A 25,015-nucleotide genomic window follows, 5' to 3' on the forward strand; every position below is an offset into this window, starting at 1 on the left:
CTGAATATATTCAGGAAAAAACGCATACGCCCTTTTTGGCCAAGTGCATCATTGTGGACGTTCTGCCTCTTTTCCTATGTTTTCAATGCAATTCCAGTCTACCTCCTGAAATCGGTTTCCTGCAATTCTGCCCCGCTTTCGAGTCCTCTTGGCAGCCTTACTTCAGTCTACTTTTGGACGATAGCTCTCATTTATAACTCTGCAGGTTTGTGAATTACAGTGCCCCTGAGCTCCTTTCTTCAACTCGCTTTCTTGTGACCTGGCCGCAACACCGCAGGATGGCTTCAGGCCCTAATCTGGTTCCGGCCCGGCATTCTGAGCCTTTGGTTAATTCCTCTTCCTGGTGGGAAATGAGAGTTAAATTTGCCCGTCCAGACACCTCCAGCTAGCCTCTCATTGGTTCTCGCTATTCCTGTTCATCTTCCGCAGAAATTGCAAACTGGGCCAAACAGGAGGTTAAAGGGACTGACTCTCCAAGTCGGGAGAGTGTTAGTAAAGCGTCTGGAATGTTGCACCCGAGTACCAGGGTACGAAAACTGAGACATATTTGAACACGTCTCCCAATCACATGGTTGATCATACTCTAGGTTCCACATGCATGTTATATCTGAAGGAAGAATACCTTAAGCCTGGGTAGTTGAAACCCGTGGAATGGGTACCATGCAATATGACTTCAAAGGGTCTTCATTTGCTCACCGAACCTCTCCAATCCTATCACTGCTGCGTTTATGACCCTGTACACATGCTTGATTCTCTTTCGGAGACATAGCAATCCATAGGTTTTAAGATACTTACTAGTCAGGTACATTCTTAGGCGTTTAATATGCGGTGTTGAGTCCATTTCGTTGAGCAAGGAGTAGCTCTTGTCTATTCCATATTTGACTTAAGGAACTTTATCTGTGCTCATTTCAATCTCTGGTTTTATGCAGCACCCCAACTCACCTTTCCCCTTAAGCAAGCATAAGTTGGTTTTCTAAATTTGAGACCCTGTTCTGTTCTGTAATTCAGTTCCTGTGTAGCCAAGTTTACATTCCGTGTATTACTGATATCTTATGATGTTTCTTTTTCTGTGTGACTTATTTCAGTTAGAATCATCATACCTGAATCCACTCATTGTGCTGCTAAGGGCCTTGTGACACAGATTTCATTGCTGAGTGATATTGCTTTGTAAGTAAATACCACAACTTCTTTATCCATTTTTCACTTTCTGCGATGTTGAACTTGTACTGTAAACGAGGTTCTTGTAAACAGAGCCGTTCCAAACTTTGGGGTGGCTGTGTCTTTTTGATTTTAATTTCCCTAAGCTATAGGACCATAAGTGGAAGTGCCCTAGGTTCTGTTGCTTTGTTTTTTAGATGTTTCAGGAAACACCATACACTTCTCCTGAGTGTCTGTTGGCAATTTACATCCCGCCCATCAGCATAACAAGGCTCCCAGTTCTCCATGGCCTGTCCTGCCTTTCTGGATTTTACACTTTTTTCAGATGGCCCTTTTGACCGGGGGGAAGTGAGACTTCATTGTAGTGCAGATTTCCTTTGCAAGCTTGCTTGGTTGGCCAAAAAGGGCGTATGCGTCTTTTCCTGAATATATTCAGGAAAAAACGCATACGCCCTTTTTGGCCAAGGGCATCATTGTGGACGTTCTGCCTCTTTTCCTATGCTTTCAATGCAATTCCAGTCTACCTCCTGAAATCGGATTCCTGCAATTCTGCCCCGCTTTCAAGTCCTCTTGGCAGCCTTACTTCAGTCTATTTTTGGACGATAGCTGTCATTTATAACTCTGCAGGTTTGTGAATTACAGTGCCCCTGAGCTCCTTTCTTCAACTCGCTTTCTTGTGACCTGGCCGCAACACCGCAGGATGGCTTCATGCCCTAATCTGGTTCCGGCCCGGCATGCTGAGCCTTTGGTTAATTCCTCTTCCTGGTGGGAAATGAGAGTTAAATTTGCCCGTCCAGACACCTCCAGCTAGTCTCTCATTGGTTCTCGCTATTCCTGTTCATCTTCCGCAGAAATTGCAAACTGGGCCAAACAGGAGGTTAAAGGCGCTGACTCTCCAAGTGGGGAGAGTGTTAGTAAAGCGTCTGGAATGTTGCACCCGAGTACCAGGGGAGGAAAACTGAGACATATTTGAACACGTCTCCCGTTCACATGGTTGATCATACTTGGGTTCCACATGCATGTTTTAGCTGAAGGAAGAATACCTTAAACCTGGAGAGTTAAGACCCGTGTAATGGGTACCATGCAATATGACTTCAAAGGGTCTTCATTTGCTCACCGAACCTCTCCAATCCTATCACTGCTGCGTTTATGACCCTGTACACATGCTTGATTCTCTTTCGGAGACATAGCAATCCATAGGTTTTAAGATACTTACTAGTCAGGTACATTCTGAGGCGTTTAATATGCGGTGTTGAGTCCATTTCGTTGAGCAAGGAGTAGCTCTTGTCTATTCCATATTTGGCTTAAGGAACTTTATCTGTGCTCATTTCAATCTCTGGTTTTATGCAGCACCCCAACTCACCTTTCCCCTTAAGCAAGCATAAGTTGGTTTTCTAAATTTGAGACCCTGTTCTGTTCTGTAATTCAGTTCCTGTGTAGCCAAGTTTACATTCCGTGTATTACTGATATCTTATGATGTTTCTTTTTCTGTGTGACTTATTTCAGTTAGAATCATCATACCTGAATCCACTCATTGTGCTGCTAAGGGCCTTGTGACACAGATTTCATTGCTGAGTGATATTGCTTTGTAAGTAAATACCACAACTTCTTTCTCCATTTTTCACTTTCTGCGATGTTGAACTTGTACTGTAAACGAGGTTCTTGTAAACAGAGCCGTTCCAAACTTTGGGGTGGCTGTGTCTTTTTGATTTTAATTTCCCTAAGCTATAGGACCATAAGTGGAAGTGCCCTAGGCTCTGTTGCTTTGTTTTTTAGATGTTTCAGGAAACACCATACACTTCTCCTGAGTGTCTGTTGGCAATTTACATCCCTCCCATCAGCATAACAAGGCTCCCAGTTCTCAATGGCCTGTTGCCTTTCTGGATTTTACACTTTTTTCAGATGGCCCTTTTGACCCGGAGGAAGAGAGACTTCATTGTAGTGCAGATTTCCTTTGCAAGCTTGCTTGGTTGGCCAAAAAGGGCGTATGCGTCTTTTCCTGAATATATTCAGGAAAAAACGCATACGCCCTTTTTGGCCAAGTGCATCATTGTGGACGTTCTGCCTCTTTTCCTATGCTTTCAATGCAATTCCAGTCTACCTCCTGAAATCGGATTCCTGCAATTCTGCCCCGCTTTCAAGTCCTCTTGGCAGCCTTACTTCAGTCTATTTTTGGACGATAGCTGTCATTTATAACTCTGCAGGTTTGTGAATTACAGTGCCCCTGAGCTCCTTTCTTCAACTCGCTTTCTTGTGACCTGGCCGCAACACCGCAGGATGGCTTCAGGCCCTAATCTGGTTCCGGCCCGGCATTCTGAGCCTTTGGTTAATTCCTCTTCCTGGTGGGAAATGAGAGTTAAATTTGCCCGTCCAGACACCTCCAGCTAGTCTCTCATTGGTTCTCGCTATTCCTGTTCATCTTCCGCAGAAATTGCAAACTGGGCCAAACAGGAGGTTAAAGGCGCTGACTCTCCAAGTGGGGAGAGTGTTAGTAAAGCGTCTGGAATGTTGCACCCGAGTACCAGGGGAGGAAAACTGAGACATATTTGAACACGTCTCCCGTTCACATGGTTGATCATACTTGGGTTCCACATGCATGTTTTAGCTGAAGGAAGAATACCTTAAACCTGGAGAGTTAAGACCCGTGTAATGGGTACCATGCAATATGACTTCAAAGGGTCTTCATTTGCTCACCGAACCTCTCCAATCCTATCACTGCTGCGTTTATGACCCTGTACACATGCTTGATTCTCTTTCGGAGACATAGCAATCCATAGGTTTTAAGATACTTACTAGTCAGGTACATTCTTAGGCGTTTAATATGCGGTGTTGAGTCCATTTCGTTGAGCAAGGAGTAGCTCTTGTCTATTCCATATTTGGCTTAAGGAACTTTATCTGTGCTCATTTCAATCTCTGGTTTTATGCAGCACCCCAACTCACCTTTCCCCTTAAGCAAGCATAAGTTGGTTTTCTAAATTTGAGACCCTGTTCTGTTCTGTAATTCAGTTCCTGTGTAGCCAAGTTTACATTCCGTGTATTACTGATATCTTATGATGTTTCTTTTTCTGTGTGACTTATTTCAGTTAGAATCATCATACCTGAATCCACTCATTGTGCTGCTAAGGGCCTGATGACATAGATTTCATTGCTGAGTGATATTGCTTTGTAAGTGAATACCACAACTTCTTTATCCATTTTTCACTTTTTGCGATGTTGAACTTGTACTGTAAACGAGGTTCTTGTAAACAGAGCCGTTCCAAACTTTGGGGTGGCTGTGTCTTTTTGATTTTAATTTCCCTAAGCTATAGGACCATAAGTGGAAGTGCCCTAGGCTCTGTTGCTTTGTTTTTTAGATGTTTCAGGAAACACCATACACTTCTCCCAAGTGTCTGTTGGCAATTTACATCCCGCCCATCAGCATAACAAGGCACCCAGTTCTCAATGGCCTGTCCTGCCTTTCTGGATTTTACACTTTTTTCAGATGGCCCTTTTGACCGGGGGGAAGTGAGACTTCATTGTAGTGCAGATTTCCTTTGCAAGCTTGCTTGGTTGGCCAAAAAGGGCGTATGCGTTTTCTCCTGAATATATTCAGGAAAAAACGCATACGCCCTTTTTGGCCAAGTGCATCATTGTGGACGTTCTGCCTCTTTTCCTATGCTTTCAATGCAATTCCAGTCTACCTCCTGAAATCGGTTTCCTGCAATTCTGCCCCGCTTTCAAGTCCTCTTGGCAGCCTTACTTCAGTCTATTTTTGGACGATAGCTGTCATTTATAACTCTGCAGGTTTGTGAATTACAGTGCCCCTGAGCTCCTTTCTTCAACTCGCTTTCTTGTGACCTGGCCACAACACCGCAGGATGGCTTCAGGCCCTAATCTGGTTCCGGCCCGGCATGCTGAGCCTTTGGTTAATTCCTCTTCCTGGTGGGAAATGAGAGTTAAATTTGCCCGTCCAGACACCTCCAGCTAGCCTCTCATTGGTTCTCGCTATTCCTGTTCATCTTCCGCAGAAATTGCAAACTGGGCCAAACAGGAGGTTAAAGACGCTGACTCTCCAAGTGGGGAGAGTGTTAGTAAAGTGTCTGGAATGTTGCACCCGAGTACCAGGGGAGGAAAACTGAGACATATTTGAACACGTCTCCCGTTCACATGGTTGATCATACTTGGGTTCCACATGCATGTTTTAGCTGAAGGAAGAATACCTTAAACCTGGGTAGTTGAAACCCGTGGAATGGGTACCATGCAATATGACTTCAAAGGGTCTTCATTTGCTCACCGAACCTCTCCAATCCTATCACTGCTGCGTTTATGCCCCTGTACACATGCTTGATTCTCTTTTGGAGACATAGCAATCCATAGGTTTTACGATACTTACTAGTCAGGTACATTCTTAGGCATTTAATATGCGGTGTTGAGTCCATTTCGTTGAGCAAGGAGTAGCTCTTGTCTATTCCATATTTGACTTAAGGAACTTTATCTGTGCTCATTTCAATCTCTGGTTTTATGCAGCACCCCAACTCACCTTTACCCTTAAGCAAGAATAAGTTGGTTTTCTAAATTTGAGACCCTGTTCTGTTCTGTAATTCAGTTCCTGTGTAGCCAAGTTCCCATTCCGTGTATTACTGATATCTTATGATGTTTCTTTTTCCATGTGACTTATTTCAGTTAGAATCATCATACCAGCATCCACTCATTGTGCTGCTAAGGGCCTGATGACATAGATTTCATTGCTGAGTGATATTGCTTTGTAAGTGAATACCACAACTTCTTTATCCATTTTTCACTTTCTGTGATGTTGAACTTGTACTGTAAACGAGGTTCTTGTAAACAGAGCCGTTCCAAACTTTGGGGTGGCTGTGTCTTTTTGATTTTAATTTCCCTAAGCTATAGGACCATAAGTGGCAGTGCCCTAGGCTCTGTTGCTTTGTTTTTTAGATGTTTCAGGAAACACCATACACTTCTCCCAAGTGTCTGTTGGCAATTTACATCCCGCCCATCAGCATAACAAGGCTCCCAGTTCTCAATGGCCTGTTGCCTTTCTGGATTTTACACTTTTTTCAGATGGCCCTTTTGGCCGGGGGGACGTGAGACTTTATTGTAGTGCAGATTTCCTTTGCAAGCTTGCTTGGTTGGCCAAAAAGGGCCTATGCGTTTTTTCCTGAATATATTCAGGAAAAAACGCATACGCCCTTTTTGGCCAAGTGCATCATTGTGGACGTTCTGCCTCTTTTCCTATGCTTTCAATGCAATTCCAGTCTACCTCCTGAAATCGGTTTCCTGCAATTCTGCCCCGCTTTCAAGTCCTCTTGGCAGCCTTACTTCAGTCTATTTTTGGACGATAGCTGTCATTTATAACTCTGCAGGTTTGTGAATTACAGTGCCCCTGAGCTCCTTTCTTCAACTCGTTTTCTTGTGACCTGGCCGCAACACCGCAGGATGGCTTCAGGCCCTAATCTGGTTCCGGCCCGGCATGCTGAGCCTTTGGTTAATTCCTCTTCCTGGTGGGAAATGAGAGTTAAATTTGCCCGTCCAGACACTTCCAGCTAGCCTCTCATTGGTTCTCGCTATTCCTGTTCATCTTCCGCAGAAATTGCAAACTGGGCCAAACAGGAGGTTAAAGGGACTGACTCTCAAGTGGGGAGAGTGTTAGTAAAGCGTCTGGAATGTTGCACCCGAGTACCAGGGGAGGAAAACTGAGACATATTTGAACACGTCTCCCGTTCACATGGTTGATCATACTTGGGTTCCACATGCATGTTTTAGCTGAAGGAAGAATACCTTAAACCTGGAGAGTTAAGACCCGTGTAATTGGTACCATGCAATATGACTTCAAAGGGTCTTCATTTGCTCACCGAACCTCTCCAATCCTATCACTGCTGCGTTTATGCCCCTGTACACATGCTTGATTCTCTTTCGGAGACATAGCAATCCATAGGTTTTAAGATACTTACTAGTCAGGTACATTCTTAGGCGTTTAATATGCGGTGTTGAGTCCATTTCGTTGAGCAAGGAGTAGCTCTTGTCTATTCCATATTTGACTTAAGGAACTTTATCTGTGCTCATTTCAATCTCTGGTTTTATGCAGCACCCCAACTCACCTTTACCCTTAAGCAAGCATAAGTTGGTTTTCTAAATTTGAGACCCTGTTCTGTTCTGTAATTCAGTTCCTGTGTAGCCAAGTTTACATTCCGTGTATTACTGATATCTTATGATGTTTCTTTTTCTGTGTGACTTATTTCAGTTAGAATCATCATACCTGAATCCACTCATTGTGATGCTAAGGGCCTGATGACATAGATTTCATTGCTGAGTGATATTGCTTTGTAAGTGAATACCACAACTTCTTTATCCATTTTTCACTTTCTGCGATGTTGAACTTGTACTGTAAACGAGGTTCTTGTAAACAGAGCCGTTCCAAACTTTGGGGTGGCTGTGTCTTTTTGATTTTAATTTCCCTAAGCTATAGGACCATAAGTGGAAGTGCCCTAGGCTCTGTTGCTTTGTTTTTTAGATGTTTCAGGAAACACCATACACTTCTCCCAAGTGTCTGTTGGCAATTTACATCCCGCCCATCAGCATAACAAGGCTCCCAGTTCTCAATGGCCTGTTGCCTTTCTGGATTTTACACTTTTTTCAGATGGCCCTTTTGACCGGGGGGAAGTGAGACTTCATTGTAGTGCAGATTTCCTTTGCAAGCTTGCTTGGTTGGCCAAAAAGGACGTATGCGTTTTTTCCTGAATATATTCAGGAAAAAACGCATAGGCCCTTTTTGGCCAAGTGCATCATTGTGGACGTTCTGCCTCTTTTCCTATGCTTTCAATGCAATTCCAGTCTACCTCCTGAAATCGGTTTCCTGCAATTCTGCCCCGCTTTCAAGTCCTCTTGGCAGCCTTACTTCAGTCTATTTTTGGATGATAGCTGTCATTTATAACTCTGCAGGTTTGTGAATTACAGTGCCCCTGAGCTCCTTTCTTCAACTCGCTTTCTTGTGACCTGGCCGCAACACCGCAGGATGGCTTCAGGCCCTAATCTGGTTCCGGCCCGGCATGCTGAGCCTTTGGTTAATTCCTCTTCCTGGTGGGAAATGAGAGTTAAATTTGCCCGTCCAGACACCTCCAGCTAGCCTCTCATTGGTTCTCGCTATTCCTGTTCATCTTCCGCAGAAATTGCAAACTGGGCCAAACAGGAGTTTAAAGGGCCTGACTCTCCAAGTGGGGAGAGTGTTAGTAAAGCGTCTGGAATGTTGCACCCGAGTACCAGGGGAGGAAAACTGAGACATATTTGAACACGTCTCCCGATCACATGGTTGATCATACTCTAGGTTCCACATGCATGTTTTAGCTGAAGGAAGAATACCTTAAACCTGGGTAGTTGAAACCCGTGGAATGGGTACCATGCAATATGACTTCAAAGGGTCTTCATTTGCTCACCGAACCTCTCCAATCCTATCACTGCTGCGTTTATGCCCCTGTACACATGCTTGATTCTTTTTTGGAGACATAGCAATCCATAGGTTTTAAGATACTTACTAGTCAGGTATATTCTTAGGCGTTTAATATGGTGTGTTGAGTCCATTTCGTTGAGCAAGGAGTAGCTCTTGTCTATTCCATATTTGGCTTAAGGAACTTTATCTGTGCTCATTTCAATCTCTGGTTTTATGCAGCACCCCAACTCACCTTTACCCTTAAGCAAGAATAAGTTGGTTTTCTAAATTTGAGACCCTGTTCTGTTCTGTAATTCAGTTCCTGTGTAGCCAAGTTTCCATTCCGTGTATTACTGATATCTTATGATGTTTCTTTTTCTGTGTCACTTATTTCAGTTAGAATCATCATACCTGAATCCACTCATTGTGATGCTAAGGGCCTGATGACACAGATTTCATTGCTGAGTGATATTGCTTTGTAAGTAAATACCACAACTTCTTTATCCATTTTTCACTTTCTGCGATGTTGAACTTGTACTGTAAACGAGGTTCTTGTAAACAGAGCCGTTCCAAACTTTGGGGTGGCTGTGTCTTTTTGATTTTAATTTCCCTAAGCTATAGGACCATAAGTGGAAGTGCCCTAGGCTCTGTTGCTTTGTTTTTTAGATGTTTCAGGAAACACCATACACTTCTCTCGAGTGGTTGTTGACAATTTACATCCCGCCCATCAGCATAACAAGGCTCCCAGTTCTCCATGGCCTGTCCTGCCTTTCTGGATTTTACACTTTTTTCAGATGGCCCTTTTGACCGGGGGGAAGTGAGACTTCATTGTAGTGCAGATTTCCTTTGCAAGATTGCTTGGTTGGCCAAAAAGGGCGTATGCGTTGTTTCCTGAATATATTCAGGAAAAAACGCATACGCCCTTTTTGGCCAAGTGCATCATTGTGGACGTTCTGCCTCTTTTCCTATGCTTTCAATGCAATTCCAGTCTACCTCCTGAAATCGGTTTCCTGCAATTCTGCCCCGCTTTCAAGTCCTCTTGGCAGCCTTACTTCAGTCTATTTTTGGACGATAGCTGTCATTTATAACTCTGCAGGTTTGTGAATTACAGTGCCCCTGAGCTCCTTTCTTCAACTCGCTTTCTTTTGAGCTGGCCGCAACACCGCAGGATGGCTTCAGGCCCTAATCTGGTTCCGGTACGGCATGCTGAGCCTTTGGTTATTTCCTCTTCCTGGTGGGAAATGAGAGTTAAATTTGCCCGTCTAGACACCTCCAGCTAGCCTCTCATTGTTTCTCGCTATTCCTGTTCATCTTCCGCAGAAATTGCAAAGTGGGCCAAACAGGAGGTTAAGGGCGCTGACTCTCCAAGTGGGGTGAGTGTTAGTAAAGCGTCTGGAATGTTGCACCCGAGTACCAGGGGAGGAAAACTGAGACATATTTGAACACGTCTCCCGTTCTCATGGTTGATCGTACTTGGGTTCCACATGCATGTTTTAGCTGAAGGAAGAATACCTTAAACCTGGAGAGTTGAAACCCGTGGAATGGGTACCATGCAATATGACTTCAAAGGGTCTTCATTTGCTCACTGAACCTCTCCAATCTTATCACTGCTGCGTTTATGCCCCTGTACACATGCTTGATTCTCTTTTGGAGACATAGCAATCCATAGGTTTTACGATACTTACTAGTCAGGTACATTCTTAGGCGTTTAATATGCGGTGTTGAGTCCATTTCGTTGAGCAAGGAGTAGCTCTAGTCTATTCCATATTTGGCTTAAGGAACTTTATCTGTGCTCATTTCAATCTCTGGTTTTATGCAGCACCCCAACTCACCTTTACCCTTAAGCAAGAATAAGTTGGTTTTCTAAATTTGAGACCCTGTTCTGTTCTGTAATTCAGTTCCTGTGTAGCCAAGTTTACATTCCGTGTATTACTGATATCTTATGATGTTTCTTTTTCTGTGTCACTTATTTCAGTTAGAATCATCATACCTGAATCCACTCATTGTGATGCTAAGGGCCTGATGACACAGATTTCATTGCTGAGTGATATTGCTTTGTAAGTAAATACCACAACTTCTTTATCCATTTTTCACTTTCTGCGATGTTGAACTTGTACTGTAAACGAGGTTCTTGTAAACAGAGCCGTTCCAAACTTTGGGGTGGCTGTGTCTTTTTGATTTTAATTTCCCTAAGCTATAGGACCATAAGTGGAAGTGCCCTAGGCTCTGTTGCTTTGTTTTTTAGATGTTTCAGGAAACACCATACACTTCTCTCGAGTGGTTGTTGGCAATTTACATCCCGCCCATCAGCATAACAAGACTCCCAGTTCTCCATGGCCTGTCCTGCCTTTCTGGATTTTACACTTTTTTCAGATGGCCCTTTTGACCGGGGGGAAGTGAGACTTCATTGTAGTGCAGATTTCCTTTGCAAGCTTGCTTGGTTGGCCAAAAAGGGCGTATGCGTTGTTTCCTGAATATATTCAGGAAAAAACGCATACGCCCTTTTTGGCCAAGTGCATCATTGTGGACGTTCTGCCTCTTTTCCTATGCTTCAATGCAATTCCAGTCTACCTCCTGAAATCGGTTTCCTGCAATTCTGCCCCGCTTTCAAGTCCTCTTGGCAGCCTTACTTCAGTCTATTTTTGGACGATAGCTGTCATTTATAACTCTGCAGGTTTGTGAATTACAGTGCCCCTGAGCTCCTTTCTTCAACTCGCTTTCTTTTGAGCTGGCCGCAACACCGCAGGATGGCTTCATGCCCTAATCTGGTTCCGGTACGGCATGCTGAGCCTTTGGTTATTTCCTCTTCCTGGTGGGAAATGAGAGTTAAATTTGCCCGTCTAGACACCTCCAGCTAGCCTCTCATTGGTTCTCGCTATTCCAGTTCATCTTCCGCAGAAATTGCAAACTGGGCCAAACAGGAGGTTAAAGGGACTGACTCTCCAAGTGGGGAGAGTGTTAGTAAAGCGTCTGGAATGTTGCACCCGAGTACCAGGGGAGGAAAACTGAGACATATTTGAACACGTCTCCCGATCACATGGTTGATCATACTCTAGGTTCCACATGCATGTTTTAGCTGAAGGAAGAATACCTTAAACCTGGGTAGTTGAAACCCGTGGAATGGGTACCATGCAATATGTCTTCAAAGGGTCTTCATTTGCTCACCGAACCTCTCCAATCCTATCACTGCTGCATTTATGCCCCTGTACACATGCTTGATTCTTTTTTGGAGACATAGCAATCCATAGGTTTTACGATACTTACTAGTCAGGTACATTCTTAGGCGTTTAATATGGTGTGTTGAGTCCATTTCGTTGAGCAAGGAGTAGCTCTTGTCTATTCCATATTTGGCTTAAGGAATTTTATCTGTGCTCATTTCAATCTCTGGTTTTATGCAGCACCCCAACTCACCTTTACCCTTAAGCAAGAATAAGTTGGTTTTCTAAATTTGAGACCCTGTTCTGTTCTGTAATTCAGTTCCTGTGTAGCCAAGTTTCCATTCCGTGTATTACTGATATCTTATGATGTTTCTTTTTCTGTGTGACTTATTTCAGTTAGAATCATCATACCTGAATCCACTGATTGTGATGCTAAGGGCCTGATGACACAGATTTCATTGCTGAGTGATATTGCTTTGTAAGTAAATACCACAACTTCTTTATCCATTTTTCACTTTCTGCGATGTTGAACTTGTACTGTAAACGAGGTTCTTGTAAACAGAGCCGTTCCAAACTTTGGGGTGGCTGTGTCTTTTTGATTTTAATTTCCCTAAGCTATAGGACCATAAGTGGAAGTGCCCTAGGTTCTGTTGCTTTGTTTTTTAGATGTTTCAGGAAACACCATACACTTCTCTCGAGTGGTTGTTGGCAATTTACATCCCACCCATCAGCATAACAAGGCTCCCAGTTCTCCATGGCCTGTCCTGCCTTTCTGGATTTTACACTTTTTTCAGATGGCCCTTTTGACCGGGGGGAAGTGAGACTTCATTGTAGTGCAGATTTCCTTTGCAAGCTTGCTTGGTTGGCCAAAAAGGGCGTATGCGTTTTTTCCTGAATATATTCAGGAAAAAACGCATACGCCCTTTTTGGCCAAGTGCATCATTGTGGACGTTCTGCCTCTTTTCCTATGCTTTCAATGCAATTCCAGTCTACCTCCTGAAATCGGTTTCCTGCAATTCTGCCCCGCTTTCAAGTCCTCTTGGCAGCCTTACTTCAGTCTATTTTTGGACGATAGCTGTCATTTATAACTCTGCAGGTTTGTGAATTACAGTGCCCCTGAGCTCCTTTCTTCAACTCGCTTTCTTTTGAGCTGGCCGCAACACCGCAGGATGGCTTCAGGCCCTAATCTGGTTCCGGTACGGCATGCTGAGCCTTTGGTTATTTCCTCTTCCTGGTGGGAAATGAGAGTTAAATTTGCCCGTCCAGACACCTCCAGCTAGCCTCTCATTGGTTCTCGCTATTCCTGTTCATCTTCCGCAGAAATTGCAAAGTGGGCCAAACAGGAGGTTAAAGGCGCTGACTCTCCAAGTGGGGAGAGTGTTAGTAAAGCGTCTGGAATGTTGCACCCGAGTACCAGGGGAGGAAAACTGAGACATATTTGAACATGTCTCCCGTTCTCATGGTTGATCGTACTTGGGTTCCACATGCATGTTTTAGCTGAAGGAAGAATACCTTAAACCTGGAGAGTTGAAACCCGTGGAATGGGTACCATGCAATATGACTTCAAAGGGTCTTCATTTGCTCACCGAACCTCTCCAATCTTATCACTGCTGCGTTTATGCCCCTGTACACATGCTTGATTCTCTTTTGGAGACATAGCAATCCATAGGTTTTACGATACTTACTAGTCAGGTACATTCTTAGGCGTTTAATATGCGGTGTTGAGTCCATTTCGTTGAGCAAGGAGTAGCTCTTGTCTATTCCTTATTTGACTTAAGGAACTTTATCTGTGCTCATTTCAATCTCTGGTTTTATGCAGCACCCCAACTCACCTTTACCCTTAAGCAAGCATAAGTTGGTTTTCTAAATTTGAGACCCTGTTCTGTTCTGTAATTCAGTTCCTGTGTAGCCAAGTTTACATTCCGTGTATTACTGATATCTTATGATGTTTCTTTTTCTGTGTGACTTATTTCAGTTAGAATCATCATACCTGAATCCACTCATTGTGCTGCTAAGGGCCTGATGACATAGATTTCATTGCTGAGTGATATTGCTTTGTAAGTAAATACCACAACTTCTTTATCCATTTTTCACTTTCTGCGATGTTGAACTTGTACTGTAAACGAGGTTCTTGTAAACAGAGCCGTTCCAAACTTTGGGGTGGCTGTGTCTTTTTGATTTTAATTTCCCTAAGCTATAGGACCATAAGTGGAAGTGCCCTAGGTTCTGTTGCTTTGTTTTTTAGATGTTTCAGGAAACACCATACACTTCTCCCGAGTGGTTGTTGGCAATTTACATCCCACCCATCAGCATAACAAGGCTCCCAGTTCTCCATGGCCTGTCCTGCCTTTCTGGATTTTACACTGTTTTCAGATGGCCCTTTTGACCGGGGGGAAGTGAGACTTCATTGTAGTGCAGATTTCCTTTGCAAGCTTGCTTGGTTGGCCAAAAGGGCGTATGGGTTTTTTCCTGAATATATTCAGGAAAAAACGCATACGCCCTTTTTGGCCAAGTGCATCATTGTGGACGTTCTGCCTCTTTTCCTATGCTTTCAATGCAATTCCAGTCTACCTCCTGAAATCGGTTTCCTGCAATTCTGCCCCGCTTTCAAGTCCTCTTGGCAGCCTTACTTCAGTCTATTTTTGGACGATAGCTGTCATTTATAACTCTGCAGGTTTGTGAATTACAGTGCCCCTGAGTTCCTTTCTTCAACTCGCTTTCTTGTGACCTGGCCGCAACACCGCAGGATGGCTTCAGGCCCTAATCTGGTTCCGGCCCGGCATGCTGAGCGTTTGGTTAATTCCTCTTCCTGGTGGGAAATGAGAGTGAAATTTGCCCGTCCAGACACCTCCAGCTAGCCTCTCATTGGTTCTCGCTATTCCTGTTCATCTTCCGCAGAAATTGCAAACTGGGCCAAACAGGAGGTTAAAGGGACTGACTCTCCAAGTGGGGAGAGTGTTAGTAAAGCGTCTGGAATGTTGCACCCGAGTACCAGGGGAGGAAAACTGAGACATATTTGAACACGTCTCCCGATCACATGGTTGATCATACTCTAGGTTCCACATGCATGTTTTAGCTGAAGGAAGAATACCTTAAACCTGGGTAGTTGAAACCCGTGGAATGGGTACCATGCAATATGACTTCAAAGGGTCTTCATTTGCTCACCGAACCTCTCCAATCCTATCACTGCTGCGTTTATGCCCCTGTACACATGCTTGATTCTCTTTTGGAGACATAGCTATCCATAGGTTTTAAGATACTTACAAGTCAGGTACATTCTTAGGCGTTTAATATGCGGTGTTGAGTCCATTTCGTTGAGCAAGGAGTAGCTCTAGTCTATTCCATATTTGGCTTAAGGAACTTTATCTGTGCTCATTTCAATCTCTGGTTTTATGCAGCACCCCAACTCACCTTTACCCTTAAGCAAGCATAAGTTGGTTTTCTAAATTTTAGACCCTGTTCTGTTCTGTAATTCAGTTCCTGTGTAGCCAAGTTTACATTCCGTGTATTACTGATATCTTATGATGTTTCTTTTTCTGTGTGACTTATTTCAGTTAGAATCATCATACCTGAATCCATTCATTGTGATGCTAAGGGCCTGATGACATAGATTTCATTGCTGAGTGATATTGCTTTGTAAGTAAATACCACAACTTCTTTATCCATTTTTCACTTTCTGCGATGTTGAACTTGTACTGTAAACGAGGTTCTTGTAAACAGAGCCGTTCCAAACTTTGGGGTGGCTGTGTCTTTTTGATTTTAATTTCCCTAAGCTATAGGACCATAAGTGGAAGTGCCCTAGGTTCTGTTGCTTTGTTTTTTAGATGTTTCAGGAAACACCATACACTTCTCCCGAGTGGTTGTTGGCAATTTACATCCCACCCATCAGCATAACAAGGCTCCCAGTTCTCCATGGCCTGTCCTGCCTTTCTGGATTTTACACTGTTTTCAGATGGCCCTTTTGACCGGGGGGAAGTGAGACTTCATTGTAGTGCAGATTTCCTTTGCAAGCTTGCTTGGTTGGCCAAAAAGGGCGTATGCGTTTTTTCCTGAATATATTCAGGAAAAAATGCATACGCCCTTTTTGGCCAAGTGCATCATTGTGGACGTTCTGCCTCTTTTCCTATGCTTTCAATGCAATTCCAGTCTACCTCCTGAAATCGGTTTCCTGCAATTCTGCCCCGCTTTCAAGTCCTCTTGGCAGCCTTACTTCAGTCTATTTTTGGAAGATAGCTGTCATTTATAACTCTGCAGGTTTGAGAATTACAGTGCTCCTGAGCTCCTTTCTTCAACTCGCTTTCTTGTGACCTGGCCGCAACACCGCAGGATGGCTTCAGGCCCTAATCTGGTTCCGGCACGGCACGCTGAGCCTTCGGTTATTTCCTCTTCCTGGTGGGAAATGAGAGTTAAATTTGCCCGTCCAGACACCTCCAGCTAGCCTCTCATTGGTTCTCGCTATTCCTGTTCATCTTCCGCAGAAATTGCAAAGTGGGCCAAACAGGAGGTTAAAGGCGCTGACTCTCCAAGTGGGGAGAGTGTTAGTAAAGCGTCTGGAATGTTGCACCCGAGTACCAGGGGAGGAAAACTGAGACATATTTGAACACGTCTCCCGTTCTCATGGTTGATCGTACTTGGGTTCCACATGCATGTTTTAGCTGAAGGAAGAATACCTTAAACCTGGAGAGTTGAAACCCGTGGAATGGGTACCATGCAATATGACTTCAAAGGGTCTTCATTTGCTCACCGAACCTCTCCAATCCTATCACTGCTGCGTTTATGCCCCTGTACACATGCTTGATTCTCTTTTGGAGACATAGCTATCCATAGGTTTTAAGATACTTACAAGTCAGGTACATTCTTAGGCGTTTAATATGCGGTGTTGAGTCCATTTCGTTGAGCAAGGAGTAGCTCTAGTCTATTCCATATTTGGCTTAAGGAACTTTATCTGTGCTCATTTCAATCTCTGGTTTTATGCAGCACCCCAACTCACCTTTACCCTTAAGCAAGCATATGTTGTTTTTCTAAATTTGAGACCCTGTTCTGTTCTGTAATTCAGTTCCTGTGTAGCCAAGTTTCCATTCCGTGTATTACTGATATCTTATGATGTTTCTTTTTCTGTGTGACTTATTTCAGTTAGAATCATCATACCTGAATCCACTCATTGTGCTGCTAAGGGCCTGATGACATAGATTTCATTGCTGAGTGATATTGCTTTGTAAGTGAATACCACAACTTCTTTATCCATTTTTCACTTTCTGCGATGTTGAACTTGTACTGTAAACGAGGTTCTTGTAAACAGAGCCGTTCCAAACTTTGGGGTGGCTGTGTCTTTTTGATTTTAATTTCCCTAAGCTATAGGACCATAAGTGGAAGTGCCCTAGGTTCTGTTGCTTTGTTTTTTAGATGTTTCAGGAAACACCATACACTTCTCCCGAGTGGTTGTTGGCAATTTACATCCCGCCCATCAGCATAACAAGGCTCCCAGTTCTCCATGGCCTGTCCTGCCTTTCTGGATTTTACACTTTTTTCAGATGGCCCTTTTGACCGGGGGGAAGTGAGACTTCATTGTAGTGCAGATTTCCTTTGCAAGCTTGCTTGGTTGGCCAAAAAGGGCGTATGCGTTTTTTCCTGAATATATTCAGGAAAAAACGCATACGCCCTTTTTGGCCAAGTGCATCATTGTGGACGTTCTGCCTCTTTTCCTATGCTTTCAATGCAATTCCAGTCTACCTCCTGAAATCGGTTTCCTGCAATTCTGCCCCGCTTTCAAGTCCTCTTGGCAGCCTTACTTCAGTCTATTTTTGGACGATAGCTGTCATTTATAACTCTGCAGGTTTGTGAATTACAGTGCCCCTGAGCTCCTTTCTTCAACTCGCTTTCTTTTGAGCTGGCCGCAACACCGCAGGATGGCTTCAGGCCCTAATCTGGTTCCGGTACGGCACGCTGAGCCTTTGGTTATTTCCTCTTCCTGGTGGGAAATGAGAGTTAAATTTGCCCGTCCAGACACCTCCAGCTAGCCTCTCATTGGTTCTCGCTACTCCTGTTCATCTTCCGCAGAAATTGCAAAGTGGGCCAAACAGGAGGTTAAAGGCGCTGACTCTCCAAGTGGGGAGAGTGTTAGTAAAGCGTCTGGAATGTTGCACCCGAGTACCAGGGGAGGAAAACTGAGACATATTTGAACACGTCTCCCGTTCACATGGTTGATCATACTTGGGTTCCACATGCATGTTTTAGCTGAAGGAAGAATACCTTAAACCTGGAGAGTTAAGACCCGTGTAATGGGTACCATGCAATATGACTTCAAAGGGTTTTCATTTGCTCACCGAACCTCTCCAATCCTATCACTGCTGCGTTTATGCCCCTGTACACATGGTTGATTCTCTTTCGGAGACATAGCAATCCATAGGTTTTAAGATACTTACTAGTCAGGCACATTCTTAGGCGTTTAATATGCGGTGTTGAGTCCATTTCGTTGAGCAAGGAGTAGCTCTTGTCTATTCCATATTTGACTTAAGGAACTTTATCTGTGCTCATTTCAATCTCTGGTTTTATGCAGCACCCCAACTCACCTTTACCCTTAAGCAAGCATAGTTGGTTTTCTAAATTTGAGACCCTGTTCTGTTCTGTAATTCACTTCCTGTGTAGCCAAGTTTACGTTCCGTGTATTACTGATATCTTATGATGTTTCTTTTTCTGTGTGACTTACTTCAGTTAGAATCATCATACCTGAATCCACTCATTGTGCTGCTAAGGGCCTGATGACACAGATTTCATTGCTGAGTGATATTGCTTTGTAAGTAAATACCACAACTTCTTTATCCATTTTTCACTTTGTGCGATGTTGAACTTGTACTGTAAACGAGGTTCTTGTAAACAAAGCCGTTCCAAACTTTGGGGTGGCTGTGTCTTTTTGATTTTAATTTCCCTAAGCTATAGGACCATAAGTGGAAGTGCCCTAGGTTCTGTTGCTTTGTTTTTTAGATGTTTCAGGAAACACCATACACTTCTCCCGAGTGTCTGTTGGCAATTTACATCCCGCCCATCAGCATAACAAGGCTCCCAGTTCTCCATGGCCTGTCCTGCCTTTCTGGATTTTACACTTTTTTCAGATGGCGCTTTTGACCGGGGGGAAGTGAGACTTCATTGTAGTGCAGATTTCCTTTGCAAGCTTGCTTGGTTGGCCAAAAAGGGCGTATGCGTTTTTTATTCCTGTTCATCTTCCACAGAAATTGCAAAGTGGGCCAAACAGGAGGTTAAAGGCACTGACTCTCCAAGTGAGGAGAGTGTTAGTAAAGCGTCTGGAATGTTGCACCCGAGTACCAGGGGAGGAAAACTGAGACATATTTGAACACGTCTCCCGTTCACATGGTTGATCATACTTGGGTTCCACATGCATGTTTTAGCTGAAGGAAGAATACCTTAAACCTGGAGAGTTGAGACCCGTGTAATGGGTACCATGCAATATGACTTCAATGGGTCTTCATTTGCTCACCGAACCTCTCCAATCCTATCACTGCTGCGTTTATGCCCCTGTACACATGCTTGATTCTCTTTCGGAGACATAGCAATCCATAGGTTTTACGATACTTACTAGTCAGGTACATTCTTAGGCGTTTAATATGCTGTGTTGAGTCCATTTCGTTGAGCAAGGAGTAGCTCTTGTCTATTCCATATTTGACTTAAGGAACTTTATCTGTGCTCATTTCAATCTCTGGTTTTATGCAGCACCCCAACTCACCTTTACACTTAAGCAAGCATAAGTTGGTTTTCTAAATTTGAGACCCTGTTCTGTTCTGTAATTCAGTTCCTGTGTAGCCAAGTTTACATTCCGTGTATTACTGATATCTTATGATGTTTCTTTTTCTGTGTGACTTATTTCAGTTAGAATCATCATACCTGAATCCACTCATTGTGATGCTAAGGGCCTGATGACATAGATTTCATTGCTGAGTGATATTGCTTTTTAAGTAAATACGACAACTTCTTTATCCATTTTTCACTTTCTGCGATGTTGAACTTGTACTGTAAACGAGGTTCTTGTAAACAGAGGCGTCCCAAACTTTGGGGTGGCTGTGTCTTTTTGATTTTAATTTCCCTAAGCTATAGGACCATAAGTGGAAGTGCCCTAGGCTCTGTTGCTTTGTTTTTTAGATGTTTCAGGAAACAACATACACTTCTCCCGAGTGGTTGTTGGCAATTTACATCCCGCCCGTCAGCATAACAAGGCTCCCAGTTCTCCATGGCCTGTCCTGCCTTTCTGGATTTTACACTTTTTTCAGATGGCCCTTTTGACCGGGGGGAAGTGAGACTTCATTGTAGTGCAGATTTCCTTTGCAAGCTTGCTTGGTTGGCCAAAAAGGGCGTATGCGTTTTTTCCTGAATATATTCAGGAAAAAACGCATACGCCCTTTTTGGCCAAGTGCATCATTGTGGACGTTCTGCCTCTTTTCCTATGCTTTCAATGCAATTCCAGTCTACCTCCTGAAATCGGTTTCCTGCAATTCTGCCCCGCTTTCAAGTCCTCTTGGCAGCCTTACTTCAGTCTATTTTTGGACGATAGCTGTCATTTATAACTCTGCAGGTTTGTGAATTACAGTGCCCCTGAGCTCCTTTCTTCAACTCGCTTTCTTGTGACCTGGCCGCAACACCGCAGGATGGCTTCAGGCCCTAATCTGGTTCCGGCCCGGCATGCTGAGCCTTTGGTTAATTCCTCTTCCTGGTGGGAAATGAGAGTTAAATATGCCCGTCCAGACACCTCCAGCTAGCCTCTCATTGGTTCTCGCTATTCCTGTTCATCTTCCGCAGAAATTGCAAACTGGGCCAAACAGGAGGTTAAAGGGACTGACTCTCCAAGTGGGGAGAGTGTTAGTAAAGCGTCTGGAATGTTGCACCCGAGTACCAGGGGAGGAAAACTGAGACATATTTGAACACGTCTCCCGATCACATGGTTGATCATACTCTAGGTTCCACATGCATGTTTTAGCTGAAGGAAGAATATCTTAAACCTGGGTAGTTGAAACCCGTGGAATGGGTACCATGCAATATGACTTCAAAGGGTCTTCATTTGCTCACCGAACCTCTCCAATCCTATCACTGCTGCGTTTATGCCCCTGTACACATGCTTGATTCTCTTTCGGAGACATAGCAATCCATAGGTTTTAAGATACTTACTAGTCAGGTACATTCTTAGGCGTTTAATATGCGGTGTTGAGTCCATTTCGTTGAGCAAGGAGTAGCTCTTGTCTATTCCATATTTGGCTTAAGGAACTTTATATGTGCTCATTTCAGTCTCTGGTTTTATGCTGCACCCTAACTCACCTTTACCCTTAAGCAAGAATAAGTTGGTTTTCTAAATTTGAGACCCTGTTCTGTTCTGTAATTCAGTTCCTGTGTAGCCAAGTTTACATTCCGTGTATTACTGATATCTTATGATGTTTCTTTTTCTGTGTCACTTATTTCAGTTAGAATCATCATACCTGAATCCACTCATTGTGCTGCTAAGGGCCTGATGACACAGATTTCATTGCTGAGTGATATTGCTTTGTAAGTAAATACCACAACTTCTTTATCCATTTTTCAGTTTCTGCGATGTTGAACTTGTACTGTAAACGAGGTTCTTGTAAACAGAGCCGTTCCAAACTTTGGGGTGGCTGTGTCTTTTTGATTTTAATTTCCCTAAGCTATAGGACCATAAGTGGAAGTGCCCTAGGTTCTGTTGCTTTGTTTTTTAGATGTTTCAGGAAACACCATACACTTCTCCCGAGTGGTTGTTGGCAATTTACATCCCGCCCATCAGCATAACAAGGCTCCCAGTTCTCCATGGCCTGTCCTGCCTTTCTGGATTTTACACTTTTTTCAGATGGCCCTTTTGACCGGGGGGAAGTGAGACTTCATTGTAGTGCAGATTTCCTTTGCAAGCTTGCTTGGTTGGCCAAAAAGGGCGTATGCGTTTTTTCCTGAATATTTCAGGAAAAAACGCATACGCCCTTTTTGGCCAAGTGCATCATTGTGGACGTTCTGCCTCTTTTCCTATGCTTTCAATGCAATTCCAGTCTACCTCCTGAAATCGGTTTCCTGCAATTCTGCCCCGCTTTCAAGTCCTCTTGGCAGCCTGACTTCAGTCTATTTTTGGACGATAGCTGTCATTTATAACTCTGCAGGTTTGTGAATTACAGTGCCCCTGAGCTCCTTTCTTCAACTTGCTTTCTTGTGACCTGGCCGCAACACCGCAGGATGGCTTCAGGCCCTAATCTGGTTCCGGCACGGCACGCTGAGCCTTCGGTTATATCGTCTTCCTGGTGGGAAATGAGAGTTAAATTTGCCCGTCCAGACACCTCCAGCTAGTCTCTCATTGGTTCTCGCTATTCCTGTTCATCTTCCGCAGAAATTGCAAACTGGGCCAAACAGGAGGTTAAAGGCGCTGACTCTCCAAGTGAGGAGAGTGTTAGTAAAGCGTCTGGAATGTTGCACCCGAGTACCAGGGGAGGAAAACTGAGACATATTTGAACACGTCTCCCGTTCACATGGTTGATCATACTTGGGTTCCACATGCATGTTTTAGCTGAAGGAAGAATACCTTAAACCTGGAGAGTTGAGATACGTGGAATGGGTACCATGCAATATGACTTCAAAGGGTCTTCATTTGCTCACCGAACCTCTCCAATCCTATCACTGCTGCGTTTATGCCCCTGTACACTTGCTTGATTCTCTTTCGGAGACATAGCAATCCATAGGTTTTACGATACTTACTAGTCAGGTACATTCTTAGGCGTTTAATATGCGGTGTTGAGTCCATTTCGTTGAGCAAGGAGTAGCTCTTGTCTATTCCATATTTGACTTAAGGAACTTTATCTGTGCTCATTTCAATCTCTGGTTTTATGCAGCACCCCAACTCACCTTTACCCTTAAGCAAGCATAAGTTGGTTTTCTAAATTTGAGACCCTGTTCTGTTCTGTAATTCAGTTCCTGTGTAGCCAAGTTTACGTTCCGTGTATTACTGATATCTTATGATGTTTCTTTTTCTGTGTGACTTACTTCAGTTAGAATCATCATACCTGAATCCACTCATTGTGCTGCTAAGGGCCTGATGACACCGATTTCATTGCTGAGTGATATTGCTTTTTAAGTAAATACCACAACTTCTTTATCCATTTTTCACTTTCTGCGATGTTGAACTTGTACAGTAAACGAGGTTCTTGTAAACAGAGCCGTTCCAAACTTTGGGGTGGCTGTGTCTTTTTGATTTTAATTTCCCTAAGCTATAGGACCATAAGTGGAAGTGCCCTAGGTTCTGTTGCTTTGTTTTTTAGATGTTTCAGGAAACACCATACACTTCTCCCGAGTGTCTGTTGGCAATTTACATCCCGCCCATCAGCATAACAAGGCTCCCAGTTCTCCATGGCCTGTCCTGCCTTTCTGGATTTTACACTTTTTTCAGATGGCCCTTTTGACCGGGGGGAAGTGAGACTTCATTGTAGTGCAGATTTCCTTTGCAAGCTTGCTTGGTTGGCCAAAAAGGGCGTATGCGTTTTTTCCTGAATATATTCAGGAAAAAACGCATACGCCCTTTTTGGCCAAGTGCATCATTGTGGACGTTCTGCCTCTTTTCCTATGCTTTCAATGCAATTCCAGTCTACCTCCTGAAATCGGTTTCCTGCAATTCTGCCCCGCTTTCAAGTCCTCTTGGCAGCCTTACTTCAGTCTATTTTTGGACGATAGCTGTCATTTATAACTCTGCAGGTTTGTGAATTACAGTGCCCCTGAGCTCCTTTTTTCAACTCGCTTTCTTGTGACCTGGCCGCAACACCGCAGGATGGCTTCAGGCCCTAATCTCGGTCCGGTACGGCACGCTGAGCCTTTGGTTATTTCCTCTTCCTGGTGGGAAATGAGAGTTAAATTTGCCCGTCCAGACACCTCCAGCTAGCCTCTCATTGGTTCTCGCTATTCCTGTTCATCTTCCGCAGAAATTGCAAACTGGGCCAAACAGGAGGTTAAAGGCGTTGACTCTCCAAGTGGGGAGAGTGTTAGTAAAGCGTCTGGAATGTTGCACCCGAGTACCAGGGGAGGAAAACTGAGACATATTTGAACACGTCTCCCGTTCACATGGTTGATCATACTTGGGTTCCACATGCATGTTTTAGCTGAAGGAAGAATACCTTAAACCTGGAGAGTTGAGACCCGTGGAATGGGTACCATGCAATATGACTTCAAAGGGTCTTCATTTGCTCACCGAACCTCTCCAATCCTATCACTGCTGCGTTTATGCCCCTGTACACATGCTTGATTCTCTTTTGGAGACATAGCAATCCATAGGTTTTACGATACTTACTAGTCAGGTACATTCTTAGGCGTTTAATATGCGGTGTTGAGTCCATTTCGTTGAGCAAGGAGTAGCTCTTGTCTATTCCATATTTGACTTAAGGAACTTTATCTGTGCTCATTTCAATCTCTGGTTTTATGCAGCACCCCAACTCACCTTTCCCCTTAAGCAAGCATAAGTTGGTTTTCTAAATTTGAGACCCTGTTCTGTTCTGTAATTCAGTTCCTGTGTAGCCAAGTTTACATTCTGTGTATTACTGATATCTTATAATGTTTCTTTTTCTGTGTGACTTATTTCAGTTTGAATCATCATACCTGAATCCACTCATTGTGATGCTAAGGGCCTGATGACATAGATTTCATTGCTGAGTGATATTGCTTTGTAAGTAAATACCACAACTTCTTTATCCATTTTTCACTTTCTGCGATGTTGAACTTGTACTGTAAACGAGGTTCTTGTAAACAGAGGCGTCCCAAACTTTGGGGTGGCTGTGTCTTTTTGATTTTAATTTCCCTAATCTATAGGACCATAAGTGGCAGTGCCCTAGGCTCTGTTGCTTTGTTTTTTAGATGTTTCAGGAAACACCATACACTTCTCCCGAGTGGTTGTTGGCAATTTACATCCCGCCCATCAGCATAACAAGGCTCCCAGTTCTCCATGGCCTGTCCTGCCTTTCTGGATTTTACACTTTTTTCAGATGGCCCTTTTGACCGGGGGGAAGTGAGACTTCATTGTAGTGCAGATTTCCTTTGCTTGCTTGCTTGGTTGGCCAAAAACGGCGTATGCGTTTTTTCCTGAATATATTCAGGAAAAAACGCATACGCCCTTTTTGGCCAAGTGCATCATTGTGGACGTTCTGCCTCTTTTCCTATGCTTTCAATGCAATTCCAGTCTACCTCCTGAAATCGGTTTCCTGCAATTCTGCCCCGCTTTCAAGTCTTCTTGGCAGCCTTACTTCAG

The 25,015-nt window shown here is 43.7% G+C and overlaps 1 long non-coding RNA gene across 11 annotated transcripts in view; it reads left to right on the plus strand.

Moving 5' to 3' along the window:
* LOC307188209 overlaps positions 1 to 25,015 on the plus strand; it is a 1,799,555-nt gene that overhangs the window by 788,987 nt on the left and 985,553 nt on the right. For all 11 annotated transcript variants that reach the window (XR_013828831.1, XR_013828832.1, XR_013828833.1 and 8 more), the window contains exon 2: positions 19,618 to 19,703. This is a non-coding gene — a long non-coding RNA (uncharacterized lncRNA). The remainder of the gene's footprint in view (positions 1 to 19,617; positions 19,704 to 25,015) is intronic.

The sequence above is a fragment of the Stenella coeruleoalba genome, assembly GCF_951394435.1.
Source record: "Stenella coeruleoalba genome assembly, chromosome: 6".
Lineage (NCBI taxonomy): Eukaryota > Metazoa > Chordata > Mammalia > Artiodactyla > Delphinidae > Stenella > Stenella coeruleoalba.